Below are 12,940 nucleotides of genomic sequence, written 5' to 3' on the forward strand. Positions count from 1 at the left end.
GGAAAAAAACACGGAAATTTTACTTGAAGGAAGTAAAGAAATGGATTTGTAAGTAAACCTCGAAAAGTCGAAGTGTATGATTATGTCTCGTGACCAGAATATTGTACGAAATGGAAATATAAAAATTGGAGATTTATCCTTCGAAGAGGTGGAAAAATTTCAAATATCTTGGAGCAACAGTAACATATATAAATGACAGTCGGGAGGAAATTGAAAGCAGAATAAATATGGGAAATAAGTGTTATTATTCGGTTGAGAAGCTTTTGTCATCTAGTCTGCTGTCAAAACATCTGAAAGTTATAATTATAAAACAGTCATATTAGCGGTTGTTCCGTATGGTTTTGTAACTTGGCCTCTCACTTTGAAAGAGAAATATAGGTTAAGGATATTTGAGAATAAGGTTCTTAGGAAAATATCTGGGGTTAAAAGGGATGAAGTTACAGGAGAATGGAGACAGTTACAAACGCAGAAATGCACGCATTTTATTCTTCACCTAACATAATTAGGAACTTTAAATCCAGACGTTTGAGGTGGGCAAGGCATGTAGCACGTATGGGCGAATCCAGGAATGCATATAGAGTGTTAGTTGGGAGGCCGGAGTGAAAAAGACCTTTGGAGAGGCAGAGACGTAGATGGGAGGATAATATTAAAATGGATTTGAGGGTGGTGGCATATGATGATGGAGATTGGATTAATCTTTTACATGATAGGGACCGATGACGGGCTTATGTGAGGGCGACAATGAACCTGCGAGTTCCTTAATAGTCATTTGTCAGTAAGTAAGTAAGTGTAAATTATTAATATCATTATTACCCTAGCCACCAGCGTAGCTCAATCGGCTAAGACGCTTGCCTGCTCGTTCAGAGTTGTGCTCAGAGTAGGTTCGATTCCCACTTGGACTCATTGCCTGGTTGGTTTTTCCGAGGTTTTCCTAAAACGTAAGGAGATTGTCAAGTAATCTATGGCGAATCCTCGGCCTCATTTCGCCAAATGCCTTCTCTCGCCATTACCACTCCCATCAACGTTAAAATTACCGAGTAATTAACACAACGTCCTTAACAGTCATCTCATCAGCATAACAGTCACCACATTCCTGAGTACAGTACCACTATGAGATGGGCTCGTGGATAGATCTCAACGTTTGCGTGACATTCAGTTGGATTTTATAGTGGACAAAAATCAAAAACAAAGTTTTTTTGAAATTAAACAATAAATATTTGAAAATGTATTGACTCATAATTACACAATATATCTAGTTTTAGTAAAAACTGGAGTTTCATTTGTATACGATTGATGACAAATTTCTTTACAGGAATAACAGACACAAAATTTCTGCGTGATACTACAACTATGACTTCACCGTTTTTGTGACATTCTGGAATTTATAGGGGTAAGAATGAAAGATTAAGTTTTCAGTGCTAACCTTAGAGAATTCCAAAGCTGTACGTTTCATTCTTACAACCATTAGTACTCATAATTTCGGAGAAGTGCCTTAGTAACTGAATGGAAATCGAGTACAAACTGACTATCTTAAGATAAGCGTTCACTACATCGTATCGCACTCCTCGTACGAATCGCACGCAACGGATATTTTAAGTGCAGTGCGTTCACTGTAACGGCTTCACCTCATCGCCTCATCGGATTTCCTATCAGCTGTTTAAAACATGACGTCGTACGATATTGACATTACTGAAAACAGAGGAGTTTGAGGTTAGGTCTATTAATTACGTCTGTTAGCGAATAAGAATTTGTAATTGCTTCATGCGTCTTAATTGAAGAGGAAGAAACGAAATAAATATTGGTTACATAATATATTTGCAAGAAACGGCTTGATTACTGTAATGGGAACGCCTCAAATTATATAATTCTTCGCAATTTTCTATACGCGAAATAAGTTTTCCGTCTGCCATTTTGGCGCGACACTGAACATGGCACAACATAATAGTAACAGTTGACCAATTAAAATTGATTTATTAAAGAAGGCCATGATCGCACGCATCGAAAAAGTTGCCCATCCGAGAAACGTGGACGGATTTGCCGAGAGGCGATGCGTCCGATACAATGTAGTGAACGCGGTTACATAACAATCACAGCAAAGATTGTCTTTTTCCGATCCGTGCGATTCGTCCGATGAGTGCGATACGATGTAGTGAATGCTTACCTTTACACTACACTTAAAGATGTGCATGGAGATTATTAAATTTGATGTTTTTCTTATTAGGGCTTGATGTGATTTAGGATTTTTATCAACAGTAATCTCACTAGAAATTTTTATTTATCTAGAGAAAATCAAAACCCGAGTGAGATTTAATTGACTATTACACGATTAGAAGGAAGTATATAAAAATTAGAAGAAATAAAGAACTCTAATACAATAAAATATTAATTGACTTACTGAAATTCAATTTCACTAATGTTAGCTTCACCGAAACGTTTGAAAGCAGCCGCCATTTTCAGTTGACTCTCTAAGCTGTAAACAAATGGCGATCGCAAAGCATGTTTTATAATACCGTAAAGAATTTGCAGTTTGAAATGTTGGCAAACATAGAAAACAATAGTAGGAAGGTGATAAAAACAGGAGAAAGTATATAAAGATTAGAAGTAATAAAGTACTCTAATACAATAAAATTGATATTAATTGACTTACTAAAATTCTTTTTCACTAATGTTATCTTCGCCAAAATGTTCGAACGGAGCTGCCATTTTCAGTCGACAATTTATGCGGAAAACAAATTAGATCGCAAGTACCGTAAAGAATTTGCAGTTTGAAATGTTGGCAAACAAAGAAACAAATGCTAGGGTCGCGATAAAACAAACAAATGCTAGGGAAACGATAAAATTAAACAAATGCTAGGGAAGCGATACAATTGTACGATAGGCAGTCATGATTTTTTAAAAGACGTCCTTTTGTACCGTTTTATTGGTCAAAATTAGTATGACGTAGTAAAAGCGTAATAGTTGATAAAATTAATATATCCTCCTCATTGCTTACTTTCTGAAAAACGATAAAGTTTTGGCATTTCAATACTCGCACATATTTCGGGAAATATATTACATTTCAATCAAAATCTAGGTTATTTTTATCCATATTTTATCATTAACTTCCAGGATTCATGACGAGACTTACTTGTTTAGTGATAGGCCTAATTTGTTAGTCTCTAATACTTATTGCGTAATGTTTGCTTTAGCAAAGCTTCCGAATTTTCCACCAGAATACATTTATAAAAATTTTCTTGTACTGATATTCAGTTTAGTTTTTAATTTGATCTACCTTTCAAATGTAATACTTTGGAGTGTTCTTCTTTGTAATTAATTTAGACACTTTAAAGTGCCGTAGGCACGGTGTTATATTCTGCAGCGTAAGAAGTATAGAAGTTTGATGAAATTAATGACTTAAAGTGCGAAACTTACCCCCTATACTTCGGAATACAGTGATATAAATGTATGGAAATTTGAATCGACATCCTGCTTCATAAATATGGAAGCGATCACCTCCCTATTATTCCTCAAAGCGTGAAGAGATCCCAGCGCTACAACTTAGCACTTTAATTTATCTCCAAAGGTTTCATCCTTTGCACCTAAATCATTGTCCTTTAGCAGAAATATAAAACGAACTCTTGAAAAGTTTCTTAATTTTCGGCCACTCCAAGGATCAAGCGTTCTGGCTCTCAAGCTGTATTTTACAAGTATTTGTAGAGCAGTGGATTGCCGTATCTGTATTATAATTTACATCAAATCTTAATTTAAAGTAATTAAATAACATAATTAATTAATTTACGGGAGAATTGATAGGTGATTAAAAATATAAAGTTAATAAATCTTAAACCTATTGGAAAATCTTATATTATTACGATACAAAAAGTTTAGTATTTTATTCACTATCGTAATAATATATTGACTATTTCACTTATGGTTAGGTCTACCGAAAGCGGTAAAGAATGCCTCAGATATGAACCAATCACACCTTGATTCTTCAGAAAATTATCTTAACTTCATGTTTAACTTTGTCGTTTTGAATTTTATCTTTTAAACTGTTGGGCCGAATAACGGTCTATGTTACAATTCTTCAGAATCGAGATTTTAAAGGACTAATGCCCTTTATAGTCTTACACAGCTGTAACAAAAATTGTTTTTCAATATCTGTATCAGAGGCGCTTATACACGAGTTACAACCATGAATTTCTTGGTTGGAACAATGGTCTATGTCACTAGTCACTTCTAGCGTATCCAGTTGTTTACATCGTATCGGGAGTTGTTGCACGGAAGTTTGTTCTCTTTACGAATACTGGGTAGGCTACTTGAACTGTGTATCAGGTTTCGGTTGATCTATTACGTAAAATGGACGACTGCAAGACAGTGATGATTTCTATGGTAGATATTGACCGGCTAAATAAATATAAAAAAAATTAATATCAATAACTGGAAAGATGTGTCACGAAAGTCTCTGAGAGATAGTGGTCTTAAGTGTACAACAAGAAAGACGAAGTCGCAAATTAGTGCGAAAGATCCCCCAAGTAATGTAAGTTCCTGTCTGTTATTTTGAAGTATTTTATTAGTTGTATTTTAATTTACACGTTACCTAATATTAGTTGGTCTATGTTGTGTTTTGTACTATAGTTTATCTTAGAATTTCATCAAGGTATTTCGTTTCAGGAATAGATTTGCAGACATTCTTGTGAGAAGATGTGCTCACAGTTTGCACTTGATGTCAGAAAGGAGCTGTTTAAAGTGTATTACTATTTTACAGTCAGGCTTTAAAAAATGTGATTGTTATTGTCTTCATTATTAATCAAATTTACACTTAACAGATAAGCCATCTGTTGAGATGGCTACTGAATACTCGGGACAGGGATTCAAATTCCATCGCCCAACAATTTCTCAAATGTTACATTTAATTATCTTTATTAATTTCTTATTGTTACAAATTTCATTAATTTAATGTGTCCCTACAGCTCAATACTGCAGTTATTTTTCTAATATTAGTGACATTATTTGATGAGTATTGTATGTTTATTCATAATATGACATTGGGTGTAACTTTAATAAATTATGTAGTGTCAATTCATATTAATATATAGCATTTAAAAATAAATGTCATAATCATTGTGTTCATAATTTAACCTTTTTATTGATTTTGTATATTAGATAATATTCTGATTGTATAAAATTGTTTACTCTCTGTATTCCTCAGTAGAATTCTGTGGAGTTAAAAATGTTACAAACTTCTATAATGTGTAATATGACTTTCAATAACATACAATCGTATATTTGTTAGTGTACAAAACATATTGATGGAATAACGGTCTATGTGGCCCGTCCGACAGTAAATTTATGAGCGGGATTACGATGTAACACATCTGTTCCTCCTTCACAGTTAGCAGATTGTAACATAGACCGTTATTCGGTCCTATGCTTCAGATCATTGAAAGTTCAGTATGCATTGCAACATGGCGACAAAAGTGGGAATTACAAATCGTTTTGACCTAGGGTCAAATGGTATAATTGGTTCAGTTATTCATATTTAAATGATACAATACTTACTTACTTACATACTTACTTATGGCTTTTAAGGAACCCGGACGTTCAGTGCCGCCCTCACATAAGCCCGCCATAGGTCCCTATCCTGAGCAAAATTAATCCAGTCTCTACCATCATATCCCACCTCCCTCAAATCCATTTTAATATTATCTTCCCATTTACGTCTCGGCCTCCCCAAAGGTCTTATTCCCTCCGGTCTCCCAACTAACACTATATATGCATTTCTGGATTCGCCCACACGTGCTACATGCCCTGCCCATCTCAAACGTTTGGATTTAATGTTCCTAATTATGTCAGGTGAAGAATACAATGCGTGCAGTTCTGCATTGTGTAACTTTCTCCATTCTCCTGTAACTTCATCCCTCTTAGCCCCAAATATTTTCCTAAGAACCTTATTCTCAGACACCCTTAATCTCTGTTCCTCCCTCAAAGTGAGAGTCCAAGTTTCACAACCATACAGAACACCCGGTAATATAATTGTTTTATAAATTCTAACTTTCAGATTTTTTGACAGCAATACTAGATGACAAAAGCTTCTGAACCGAATAATAACTGGCATTTCCCATATTTATTCTGCGTTTAATTTGCTCCCGAGTGTCGTTTATATTTGTTACTGTTGCTCCAATATATTTTAATTTTTCCACCTCTTCGAAGGTTAAAGCTCCAATTTTTATAGTTCCATTTCGTACAATATTCTGGTCACGAGACATAATCATATACTTAGTCTTTTCGGAATTTACTTCCAAATCTATCGCTTTACTTGCTTCAAGTAGAATTTCCGTGTTTTCCCCAATCTTTTGTGGATTTTCTGCTAACATATTCACATCATCCATATAGGCAAGAAGCTGATGTAACCGTTCAATTATATGATACAATACCCAGAAAAAAGGAAAATATTTATGGAGTCAAGTTTAATTAGTTTTGTAAAATGCATGGTTGTGAAATGAAAATGGAAACACTAACTCGACAGATTGGTAGGATCGATGTGTTTTCATCGACGAAACAGTTTTCGACGTCGTCGGGAGGTAAAAATGGTAGTTCAAAAATTATTTTAGGTTTTACCACTCTCCAAATTAGATTTATAGGTGTTTGACAACCCTAAAGACTGCATTATCCGCCACCAATATTAACGCATTTTATTTGTAAAACGTTATTAGTCAAAAAATAGTTCAACTGACACAAGTAGCAAACCTCGAGGACCCAATTTTATTTACCTAGATGAGGTACCTAATTTACACATGAAATAATGTTCGGAAATTGACCGGGACTCTATTTACATAGACCCGAATGAATAGTACTTACAAAAGCAATGCTGTTTTGAACTGTCTTTTCTTTACATCAGAATCAGTGCAAATAAATTAATTCGCTCAAGCTTATATTTTTAATATCCTTATTTGAGGACCTCGCCGTCCTCTATTGGATATTGTATATTCCATTACTTTGTGTAGTCATCACATAAATACATTAATGGAGAAAAATTCATTCCAGAACTTGGAATCGAACCCAAGCTCCCTCATTTAAGAATACACATGAATGTTAACAGTTATCTGAACCTGTTGTTGAAATATGTGCTCCTTCATTTTCTTGCACAAACATGGTCTTCGTCTTGTTTGCATTTATCTTCATCTCATACTGCTCACAGCTGTCATTTAGCATATCCTTAAGTTTCGTCTTCTCTTCCGTTAACAACGTCATATCATCAGCAAATGTTATGCACATTATACTTCTTCCTCATACTTTGCTCCTCCCATGTTCGGAAACAGTTCTTCATGAAAGAATTTAATAAACAGTTATAATACAATGTGGTATCTGTCCGATTCCACAGTCTTTCTCGGTATCATAACTTAAATACTGGGTCACAATATGATAACACGCTACAAATACCACTGCATACATCATCTCTTTATTCTTCATCTTTCACTGTTGCTACTTCTCGTCACTGGAATTCTCTGCCGCCTGAAGTCAAGGGCTGCCGAACTTTAATTTCCTTTAAATGTAAATTAGAAAAATATCTTATGATGAGTTGCCAGGCCTAATGCGTTGCAAATATTTAATGGAATGTGTTCCACTGTATTTATTTTTTTTTTTTGTTTCTTATTTTATTATCTAAATCGTGTTTGTTTATCACTTAACACTAATACGTATCCCACTGTGTTGTTTTTTATTATTAATCTATTTTTTGTGTACATTTTATTCAATTGTCGGTTTCTGGTTTAATTATGTAAATCCTACTTAATTGTAATCTAATACTAATATGTATACTCATGTGTTTAATTTTATTTTTTACTGTGTACATTTTTTATTGAATTATCGGCTTCTGTTTTTATTTGATTCGTATTTGATTCTAACAACATTAATATGTATTCCGCTATGTTTATTTTTATTTTATGAGGTAAATTTTATGTAACTACCTCTTTTGATCTCATTATGTGCCTAAATTGTATCAGTATGTAATTACTTAATTCCGATCCAGTATTATGTTCAACTGTGTAAGCAAGTTTTAATCCTGGTTGAGTGTAAGAGAAGGCCTTACGGCCTTAACTCTGCCAGGTTAAATAAAGCCATTACTATTATTATTATTATTATTATTATTATTATTTTTTTTTTTTTTTTTGTTATAAATCTAGTAACATAGTAAAGAGCTGAATTGTTGTGAAACGCCTAAATGTCTAAGGATGTTGTACTGTCATATTCATAATACCGTTTACTTTCCACTTTTTAATGTTTCTGCTACATAGAAAGCTTATAAATATGTTCAAAAACTTTATCCGCTTGAAAGTCGCAGCTAGTAAATGCAGCGAAGACGGGATTTATTTTTTTGCAGTTTCCATAGCTGGAGGAATTTTTATTACAAGCCAACAATTTTGGCTCAGAGCACCCAACTGACTCATTACGCACAGGCTAGTTGCATTGTTTCTTCCCATTATAATCATCGTCGCAGGCATCAAAACCCAGCGTCAGCCTTTTGTCTTTATCATAGTTCCGGTGGTTAACTTTTATTTTACAAAGCGCTACAGTTTTCGTTGCTCCGTTGTTAATGGCCGTGTAGTTAGATAAGAACAATGAATGCATCATGTTCTTCTGGCAGAATGAGTCCTACTGTACAACCAATTTTAAAAATTTATGTTCACAGATTTCTGTTTCTTCACGCTTAGCTCAAGGTATGAAAGTGTTAAGATACGGTTTAATAAACAAAATGATTCCACTTAAAAGAACCCATCAACTACAATTTTAAAATCTACAGCTACGAGGAAAACTTATGGCGCATTATTTACCATACTTTATGAATCTGGAAGTAGAACTGCGAACAGTAAGTGATACCAACTATAGGCTAGTTATCGCGAATGCTTTACGCCTGTTAAAATCATTACTGCAAGCTTAGAAATGAGTTGCGAGAGAACTGTAACAAAACACCACATGCAGTACAATGTGGTATTAAAATAGCTTTAAGGTAATTGAACCATAGAGTACAAATGAGGACCGATTTTTCAAAACTTGCTAACTACAAAATTTGCAAAATTGAGATTTTGATGGATTCGTTAACATAAGGCAGGCCTCTACATGATGTTCAAGGCGTCTTAGTACAATTGGGTTATCTCTCTTCATTGTAGTGTGTCAAAGTGTGGTCGTTTTTTTCAAAACTTGCTTTCTGCTATAAGTGAGAGTTACAGCAAAACTTGCTTACTATAGTGTTTTGTCTCTCCTGTATAATTTAGTTTTTTCAGCTAGCAAGTTTTGCAAAAACGGTCCTCATAATGTTCTATTCGGGAATTTTCTCCAGTCGTCCACTACTTTTTCACTTCACACACTCCCCTAGTGTTTCTTAGACATCATTAATTTTCTAATTAAAAGAAATCATATTATATTATACAGTATACAGTGTGTCAATAAAAAGCATTCAATATTTTCAGATGTGGTAGTATTCATGAAAAGAAGATGAAAAGGTGTAATAAAACATAGTTCGTAAAATTAATATAATTATTTCGAGATATGATTTCTTGTTCATCAACATCATAAAGATGCTCACTTTTTTCTGCCCTAGGTCTTAGCGAATCAAGGCTTCTATACACTCAATAGGTTGTCTCATTTTTCATTAGCCAAACAAATGGCTAATTGGCTGATGACGCGCGAAGAGTCCATGATTATTGTTCCTTTTTTTCAAATTAATAGCGACATCAGCGTACATTATAAACATAACCGCCTGAAATAAAAACATTACAGTGGGTATAAACCAATTGTGTACGTATCATGGCATAATATAAATACGTTGAAAGTTTTTATACCATGTATGGGTATATAAAAACTGTATTATATAAATATTTAGAGAAAATAATCTGCCCTCAGTGAGGGTGACCATAAAGATCCAGAATAAAAGTACTACAGAATAATTTAGAAAGACAGGAATTGTTTAGTAAAAAATTCAGAGAAATGCAAACTCAACAGAATCAACAATGGCCAAAATATAAATGGTAACGTAATATTTTGATTGAATCCTTAAGAATATTCAACAAAATTTTTTGAATTTCAAAAAATCGGAGTCCGAGTGCTTTTAAAATATCACATGTGAATTTAGGAAGTGTGGCATGTGCACCAAACAAAAGACCAGAAACACTCCACTGACCAGTGGGAATGTCATATTTCTCACTTAGATAAGGGATGCAGGACTCATAAATGGATTTCTTCTCCTCATCAACGTGTTGTGCCTGCTGGGCATCCCTCTCATACCGAATTGTAGAATCAAGACCTAATCCCTTAGATTGAATCCTGTGGATGGCTACAATATCAGGTTCGAATCTAAGGATGAAACGCAGTGGACCTCCTCGTATACTTCCCATCCACGACGCTTGAGGACATCAGCAATACCGGTCCTGGCCTTATGGTGTCGATGGTTGCGCAGCAGCTCCGTTTTTCGACAGAATCCCAACACGTGACCAAGAGTTTCCGTCTCGTTGCAGCCGGGATGGCGACAACGGGTTGTGTTGAAACTTCTGCCGGGCACAGATCTAACCGCAGATAGATTGCTGGACATTTTAATTGCATTAATGTATTCTGAATTGATAAATTTGCTTTTGATGACATCCAGGAATTTGAATTGGGGCACTCAGAATACAGGATAACACCTTTGCCCTTATGAGGTAATTTACACCATGATTCAAAACTTCCATTCCGCAAGATCTCCCTCAATTGTCGACCTTTAGTGTTGGGAGCAATAGAAGACTTATTGATGTTTAGTCTACGTAGACTCAGTTGCTGTTCAAGGTGCAGGTTATCACTGTATTATTTCTCTGTATTTCTTAACAATTCATTTGATCTCGGTGTCTACCGTCCGTTTTCGTCTGCTAGTTTCCAGTCATTGTTCATTGTCATCCTGTTATGCTTTGAGCTTATCTATAAATTTTCAGAGGGAAGGTTGAAATGTAGAAATTGCTGTCAGGAACTTAGTGTGCTAACTTCGATAGCATTGTTGGACTGAATTATTTTTGCCATTTTCACTATAGTAATTTAGTTATAAATCAGGATTTGCAAAAGTAGGAACGAAATGAAAATTAAAGTGATGCTAAACTTAATACGAACGATGTAGGGGAGAAGTAGGTACAGTGAGACAGGGAAAACAGTGAGACATTTTTTATTAGATGGTATATTTTGATGTTGAAATGTTTGTAACAGTGGAGTTGTATGTTGCATTAGTAAAGTAACAGTATTTTCATACTCTTTGATTCTAGTTATAAAGATGAGTGATGAAAAAATAATACGTAATTTTTCACTCTAGAAGTAAAATTTTGGCTTGTGTTTAATGAAGGTTATATTGGATATACAAATTGAATATAAATATGAATGTATTGGTACCTAATACTATGGTATTTGACGTTATGTTTTGCAAAGTTTCGTCTTTCTTGTTTTTATTTTGAAGTGATGGCGCCACTTTTAAACGAACTATGCGTAAAGGGAACAGTAAGACATGCCATTGAAGGGTACAGTGAGACGTCTGACTGTTCCCATTTACCAATGATTTGCAAAAATAAACTGTAATTATATTACATTTACCGGTAACTAACTTTAAAAGTGAACATACTAGTAACCAATTTAGGAACTATAGCTTAAAATAATGGATACATTACATTTTAATGGTTTCTTGAATAAAAAATTTATTCACAAAATTAAAAAAAATATATTAAAAAATAATAAAGAATTAAATTAAATTCTTATAATTATAAGCTTTGTTGTCACCAAAAATTAATTTTATTTTTTAGCAAAAGTTAGAAAAGTCATGGAAAATTCACTTGTCCAAATGTTCCAGATGTTTCGAAGTCAGACATCAAAATGATTCTAAATAAGTCTACAGAACATGGCAAGATAAAGAGACAGCAAGCTTTCTTTTCTTTTGAAATAAATGTAAATCATTTCAATGTCCGTTAATAGACACTGGTGTCCCATTGTACCCTCCTGAATGGGAACAGTGAGACATTTGCATTTTTTTGACAAACACGCATTGTATATTATGTCCTTTATCTATTAACATTTCTGTTTATGTATTATTGTACTCCATGTTCTAATGTATATTTCTATCTCACTTGATTTTAAAAATACTTGAAATTTCACTTGCATACATATGTCTTAATATTTTGTGTCTCACTGTACCCACTACTCCCCTACATTGCTATGATACAGACGATACAATTGAGTAATTGATAGTGCAATGACACAGCTAACATAATCAGATGACCATTAAGTCCGTGATACCGAAACGTGGCAGTACCCGAATATAGTTTTACCCAGTGGCGATTTCTCCATGAAGGATGTGAGGATGATTCTACAGTTTAATTTCGTGTCACTGTGGATAGGAAACATTTTAATTATAGATTTTGATTTTCAATGCGTCCCGACGTAATAATTTTCTTTAAGCTTCCACTTTCTGCAGTGAGTTGTCGCCACTGCACATCTCAGAAATAATTTCCGAGGAACCATCCAAATATCTAACAGCAAACGATTTCTTCTAGCAGTGAAGTAAGTGGGCAGGGGAGGATGCGGAGGACGGGGTATGGCTTGAGTTAAACCACGTTTGAGGATATGACAGTGTATCCTAATACTACGACCCTTCTTTCTGGCCGATGCAGATCCTGTCAAAGATTACAATAAGAATTTTCAAGTATCCTTATAGCCTTCTTAATTGCAGTTCATTGGTCATCTTAAAAGAATATAATAAACGAGATAATAAATAATTTAAAATATGATATAAAAGTAAAATGGACAAAAAAAATTACATACAAATTAATAAAATAAGCTAAAATAAATGCAATAATTAGCACGACTTCCAGATGACAGGACAGCCGAAAAAATATCTGAAACTGTATTTGATCATTTAGATGAATTTAACTGTAGGAAGAAATTAATTCCGCAAACG

Source organism: Periplaneta americana, chromosome 13 (assembly GCF_040183065.1).
Source record: "Periplaneta americana isolate PAMFEO1 chromosome 13, P.americana_PAMFEO1_priV1, whole genome shotgun sequence".
Classification (NCBI taxonomy): Eukaryota; Metazoa; Arthropoda; class Insecta; order Blattodea; family Blattidae; genus Periplaneta; species Periplaneta americana.